The following is a 7,570-nucleotide window of genomic DNA, read 5'->3' as shown; positions in this document are numbered from 1 at the left end:
TCATCGTTAGTCGTTACATGTAAATGTTGTTTTGAAACCTTTAGGTTAACGATCTTGTTGAATATTGTTAACCCATTGTTTATTATAACAAATGAGATGTTAAATTGTTATATTATCTTGATATTATGATATATAATATATCTTAGTATGATGTATATACAGTTAAATGTCGTTACAACGATAATCGTTACATATATGTCTCGTTTCGAAATCATTAAGTTAGTAGTCTTATTTTTACATATGTATTTCATTGTTAATACACTTAATAATATATTTACTTATCATTTAACATAATTAACCAAGTGTATCAATATCTTAATTCGGGTTTATTGTTGTTAATGTCGGGTTTTGGGTTTGGTGTGCAAGTTTATGCTTGTAAGACTTGTAAATGGTGTATAATCACTAGTATTAGTGATTATTGAGGTTTTGGGGACATTTAGGGTTCTTGGAGTTGACTAATTTTGACTAGAGCCAAAATTAGGGTTTGGTGATGATTTTGGCCCGATTGTTGATTTATTAAGGTTTATAAACTTAAAATGGATTTAGTTGAAGTATTAAACCGAGCTAAATGTGTTTTGGTGTCAAGACTTGTAAACGGTGAGATTTTGACTTGAGTTTAGGTCAAAATGGGTTTTTGTGTAATTGATGCAAGTAATATGTTTTGATGTTGAAACATTGTGTAAAATATGGTGTTAGAACATAATCACTAGTTGATTGTGATTATGGGTGTTTTGGGCGAGATTTGACTTAGTCAAATTGGAAGTAAGTGCAAATGGGTTAATATTGCACTTATTGGTGTTTTGGGTATAAGCTAGAATGTTTAGCTTATTTGTTTGTAAATTACTTAGGTGATTTGCATTTGGACGATTTGGAGCTCAAGCGGGATTGCTTTTCAAGTAATCGAAGTGAGTGGAATATTTATACGCTTATGTATATAATTTGGTTGCTTGCGTGCGACGTGGTAAGTGACATCCGTTAGGATTCACTTTTCGTGGACCACATTTGAGTTGGGAAAATATAGTGAGTGATATCCGTGTGGATAGCTCTTCGTTGGCTATATTAGTTTTGTGTATGTGGCGAGTGATAAATGTTTGACCTATCGCTCTTTGTCGGCCACGTGTGTATGTGTGTGTTTGGAATGTGGGGAGTGATTTCCGTAAGGAATGACTCTTTGTCGACCACAAATGGAGGTGAGGCATGTGACGAGTGATAAATGTTTGACCTATCGCTCTTCGTCGGTTACATGTTAGTATTGGTTATGTAGCGAGTGATTAATGTTTGATCTATCACTCTTCGTCGGCTACATGTGTGAGTTTGGATATGTAACGAGTGGTTAATGTTTGACCTATCACTCTTCGTCGGTCACATGTGTATATTTTGTTTTGTGGCGAGTGATTAACGTTTGACCTATCGCTCTTCGTCGGCCACATGTGTGTATGGGTAAGTGGTGAGTGTTATTCGTTTAGGGATTCGCTCTTCGTTGGCCACTTATCGTGGGATGGTAAGCGGTTTCGCTTTTCGTCGGCCATCCTTGTGATTGAGGTAAGTGTTAACGTTTCGGTTGCACTTTTCGTCGGCCTCATGGTGCGTAGTGGTGAGTGGTTAACGTATTTGACCTACCGCTCTTCGTCGACCACGTACGTGTTGCGATGGGTGGTGAGTGGTTAACGTATTTGACCTACCGCTCTTCGTCGGCCACCATCGAGTCGAATGTCGACATTGTGTATATTGGGTTGTGTATGTTCTACTAGCATTGTACGTATGATTATTCGTGTATTCGTTTATTCGTTTATTGTGGTATGCTAATGATATTGTGTTGTTGTGTAGGTGTATGCAAGTAATTGGATTATGAATGTATGCGTATAAGTATTGCATTCACTAAGCATTAGCTTACCCTCTCGTTGTTTACATTTTTATAGTTTCGCATGCTTGGCGGCTCGGGTAAGCTTGGGGATTAGAGATCTTGGCTAGGTTGCTTTAGAAGATCTTGCTTTTGGACTCGATTAGGATTTGGGTAGCGTAGTCCCAAATCACCATGCTCGGGTTATGTTTTAAATAACATATTATTGTATTAAGGAGTTTAAATTATTAATGTATGTTTTAAGTTCGTTGAACTTACTTCGGTAACAATTATGTTTTGGAAATTGTGTATTGGGACCTAAAGTATTATTTAACGCGTATTAAAAGGAAAAATTTTTATGGGCCGGTTTTAATACGGGTTGGGTTGTTTCAAGTGGTATCAGAGCATGGTCTAAGGGATTTAGGTGACTTGAGATAGGCACCTAGACTTAGACTTTTTGTGTGTGCTATTATGCGGGACTTGTAGGATTACGGGTCGGTTCGGGTTTTAGTTAGTGCCTTAGAGAATAGGTGAACTAACTATGTATTGATTATGTTGTTACTAATCATGTTGTTTTGTGTTGAACGTCTAGCGAGATAGTTGTTGTATTCATGAGCTCGGCATGACGTGTGAGCGTAATAATGCTTCGCGACCATTATTACGGTTGCAAACCAAGTCAAGTAAGTGATGTACAACAAGTATTGAACCAGATGGGATGTGCGAACGGTGGCGTATTTACTTGATTGTGATTAGTGTTCGCGATGGTGTATATAATTTATTCGTGTTGCGTTCCTAACCGAGTTCATTTCTTAGAATGAAGACGAGGAACGGACATGATAATGGTGATCAAGGCGAGGACTCCGAGTTCACGGCTAAGGTTGAGGCCATCTTCGAATGTCACAAAGCGGGGTTTCTAGAGGACGTTAAAAAGATGTTCTTAGATACGATTGACGAGCAAGTAGTCAATCTAGTCAAGGAACAAGTTAAGATTGTTCTTCACGAAGATAATATGGTAAGGCGCGACTTCTACTACAAAAACTTCAAGGATGCTCAACCTCCCACTTTCGAGGGTGAGCGAGATCCACTTAAGAGTGCTCGATGGATCTCCGATATGGAGGGGGCCTTTCGTACTAGTGAGTGCCCTCTCGATAAGAAGACGAGGTATGGTAGTAGTATGCTAAGGGGTGACGCCAAGTTGTGGTGGGATGCGAAAATTCAACTCTATGGTGAGGAACAATGTATGGAGTTCAATTGGGACGAGTTCAAAGCGGAATTTTTCAAGGAGTACCGAACTTCGGCCGATCTTTCTAAGCTTAAAGACGAGTTGCGTGCTTTGAGGCAAGGGTCAATGGATTTAAACACTCTCAAATCCGTATTCTTATCAAAGACCCAATTTTGCCCGGAGTATGTTGGTAATGACAAAATGTTGAAGGAAGACTTCTATCGAATCTTGAACGATAGTTATCAAGAGAAGATTAGCGTAAACGTGGTGACGAGTTGTTTGACATGGCGAAAGGTTTTGAGACGCTTGTCCTAAAGAAGAGTGGTTCCGATGTTAGTAAGCGGAAGTCCGAGACTACGATGCATTCGAACAAGAAAAGTAAGAGTACTTCCGAGGGTGGCGGAAGCGTGAAGAAGAGTGGTATGGGCGGTTTTGTACCCACGTGTTATAATTGCGGAGAACGGGGTCATTTGTCGCGTGAATGTACGAATGTGAAGTCTAACAACGTTACGTGTTTTAATTGTCGAAAGGAGGGACACCGAAAGTCGGCGTGTCCGGATTTGGTTGGTAATGCATGAACCTGACGACAATGTTCAGGTACCTTTCGATTATCTTATTGAAACGTATTTATGACTTTGTTTAAATGCATTTTGTGTTAGTGCATAGTGTGATGAGGGGCAGCGTTCCTTATGGAAGTACCCTATGACGATGGTCGGATTGACGAGCTAAGGGCGTAAGACTTGGTGATTCCAAGCATTCCTTAGTGTTGGGCGAAAGATTTTACCAAGCCATGAGAACGGGCTTTGGTGTTGTTTTGGTAGCGCGTAGTCGCTTTTGTGTCGTAATTGATGAAACATAAGTTTCGTCGGGTACGGATGACTTAAGGTCACTTTAGTGTTGTGATGGGTGACATCAGATGAATGGAACCCTCGAGGTCGAGTTTTTCGGTCTCGATGAATGTTGATAGTGGAGTCTATGTGACGCGATGTCAGGTGCCTCTTTCATACCTGCAAGCGTAACGTTCGACTCCGACGGTATTGTGGTTACATTGTACTTAGGGTACCGGAGAGAAACCCTTAGGTACATGAGTGACTAGGTGGAACTTTAACAAGTTGTGGCAATCGTGGGATTGCAAGAATAAAGTTGTGTAATATGTGATGAACTCTTCGTTCGAAGTGTTTAAGGGTATGTTAAGATCCTTAGTATGCTCAAGGTTGGAGCAAGATATGGTGATGGGTCGTGTGAACCCAATTGTTGGTAAAGTCTACCTTTGGTAGCATTGTACGGTTGTGCAAGATGCAGTTATGGAACGTAGTTCCAAGTGGGGGAGTTACACTCCCGCACGAGGAGGTTTTGGTGTGAAAATTTCGGATAATGCTCATGATTAGATCCGGAGTTGGTGTCGAGGCCTAGATTGGTCGATTTGTGGTGGAATACAATTTTGGTTGAATTGTATTTATTGATTTGGATGTGAATTACTACTCGAGGTGGTAATGTGTGAAATCTCGTTGAGAGATAATGGACGTGTTTGACGAGCAAGGAAATCCCCGGTTAAGGAGTGTGCGTGTCGAATTCTCTTCTAAAGGATTATTGTTTTGTGCCTATGTGCGCTATAGGTAGTTCTTGCTCGATTGTGTTAAGCAATGTTCGCGGGTGCGGACATTTCGTGTGCGGAAATTCCAGACGGTATGGAATGATTCTAAGTATGCGCATATACTTAGTTTGTTTGTATGTATTGTGGTAAGTGTTATCCATTGTGAGGATTCACTTTTCGTTGGCCACGGTTTGAGTGTGATAAGTAGTAAGTGTTATCCGTTAGGATTCGCTTTTCGTTGGCTACTTATTGGTGTGTGGCATGCGTTTTCCGTTAGGAATCGCTTTTGTTTAGCCATGTGTGAGGAGAGGTAAGTGTGATCCGTAAGAATGCGCTTTTTGTCGCCCTCTTGTTGCGTAGTGGTAAGTGGTCAACGTTTGATCTACCGCTTTTCGTCGGCCACGTACGCGTGAGGATATGGGGCAAGTGGTATCCAATCGTGAGGATTCACTTTTCGTTGGCTCCATTGTATTGTTTGTTGGCCATATTATTGGTGTGTTGTTACTTTAGCGATGTACATGATAAGGGTACGCTAAAGGGATTGCTAACTCGGTACGAAATTTGGAATGTTAGCATGTGTTTGTCATGCGGTCGAGACATGAGTTCGTTCTGGTTTGGGGACGAAACGAGATTCTAGTGCTCGGCTTGGTAGATTTGGTAAATCACGGATGATGATTTAAATCGGGAGGGTAACTTTTGTGTAAAGTCGCCTAAAGGAGTTGAGCGAAATCTTCGGATTTGTGGGAATTGTTGTGGACATTGAATTTGAGACTTATGTTGAGGACCATAGCGTGTGGATTCGGATCGGTTAAGTGACGAGGATCACGAGGACGTGATCGAGTCTAAGTGGGGGAGAGTTGTAACACCCCGTTTTTCCCCGTACATGATTTATAAGTGTATTGTGTATGTACGATAGGCGTATGAAGGGTTCGGGACATGTTCGGGTGTTAAAGTCTTGTACGCGAGAGAAGGGCTCAGGTCGAGCTTTGTGTCGCGGCGCGACAAAGGAGGCCGCGGCGCGGCAATGAACTGAAGTTGAGACCAGAAGTTCGTTTAAAAGTGATCCCAGTTCAAGGCAATCGTCGCGGCGCGACGAATTAGGCCGCGGCGCGGCAAATGGTGCGAACTGGCACCAGATTCTTGTAAATTTAAATGAAGTTCAAGGGCAAATTGGTCATTTCACGATTGAGCCAGATGGGGATCTAAAATCTGGTCCACCCATTTCATTTCTTATTTTCTTTTTCCTTTTCTTTCATTTTCTCTCAAGAAACTCAAATACCCCAAGTGTTTCAAGTGGGATTTTGGAAAGGAAGAAGCGAGTTTTGATCTTTGGCGTAGTTGACAAGTGTGTTCTCCTCGTTCTTAGCTACACGGTGATACTAGTGGTAAGCTCTAACTCCGAAATTCATTTTCGTGTTCATCATTCAAGTTTAGGGCTTTTGATTGTATGATTCATAGGTGAAACCCATTTAGTTGTTAATTGAAGGTTAACATCAAGATTCGGGTTTATTGTTGTTAATGTCGGGTTTTGGGTTTGGTGTGCAAGTTTATGCTCGTAAGACTTGTAAATGGTGTATAATCACTAGTATTAGTGATTATTGAGGTTTTGGGGACATTTAGGGTTCTTGGAGTTGACTAATTTTGACTAGAGCCAAAATTAGGGTTTGGTGATGATTTTGGCCCGATTGTTGATTTATTAAGGTTTATAAACTTAAAATGGATTTAGTTGAAGTATTAAACCGAGCTAAATGTGTTTTGGTGTCAAGACTTGTAAACGGTGAGATTTTGACTTGAGTTTAGGTCAAAATGGGTTTTTGTGTAATTGATGCAAGTAATATGTTTTGATGTTGAAACATTGTGTAAAATATGGTGTTAGAACATAATCACTAGTTGATTGTGATTATGGGTGTTTTGGGCGAGATTTGACTTAGTCAAATTGGAAGTAAGTGCAAATGGGTTAATATTGCACTTATTGGTGTTTTGGGTATAAGCTAGAATGTTTAGCTTATTTGTTTGTAAATTACTTAGGTGATTTGCATTTGGACGATTTGGAGCTCAAGCGGGATTGTTTTTCAAGTAATCGAAGTGAGTGGAATATTTATACGCTTATGTATATAATTTGGTTGCTTGCGTGCGACGTGGTAAGTGACATCCGTTAGGATTCACTTTTCGTGGACCACATTTGAGTTGGGAAAATATAGTGAGTGATATCCGTGTGGATAGCTCTTCGTTGGCTATATTCGTTTTGTGTATGTGGCGAGTGATAAATGTTTGACCTATCGCTCTTTGTCGGCCACGTGTGTATGTGTGTGTTTGGAATGTGGGGAGTGATTTCCGTAAGGAATGACTCTTTGTCGACCACAAATGGAGGTGAGGCATGTGACGAGTGATAAATGTTTGACCTATCGCTCTTCGTCGGTTACATGTTAGTATTGGTTATGTAGCGAGTGATTAATGTTTGATCTATCACTCTTCGTCGGCTACATGTGTGCGTTTGGATATGTGACGAGTGGTTAATGTTTGACCTATCACTCTTCGTCGGTCACATGTGTATATTTTGTTTTGTGGCGAGTGATTAACGTTTGACCTATCGCTCTTCGTCGGCCACATGTGTGTATGGGTAAGTGGTGAGTGTTATTCGTTTAGGGATTCGCTCTTCGTTGGCCACTTATCGTGGGATGGTAAGCGGTTTCGCTTTTCGTCGGCCATCCTTGTGATTGAGGTAAGTGTTAACGTTTCTGATGCGAAGCGAGGTGTATATAAAATAGTTATTATTTTACTAGGAAAAACTATTAAATACGATACAATTTTACACAAGATATTTATTTATTTATAGAATGGATATACTTAAACCTTGCTACAACACTTATAGGCAGTGTACCTAATCGTACAGTAGTGTAGTTTTTAGTAAGTC

This window comes from Rutidosis leptorrhynchoides, chromosome 11, assembly GCF_046630445.1.
Source record: "Rutidosis leptorrhynchoides isolate AG116_Rl617_1_P2 chromosome 11, CSIRO_AGI_Rlap_v1, whole genome shotgun sequence".
Lineage (NCBI taxonomy): Eukaryota > Viridiplantae > Streptophyta > Magnoliopsida > Asterales > Asteraceae > Rutidosis > Rutidosis leptorrhynchoides.
Note: the sequence above shows the minus strand (reverse complement) of the source record.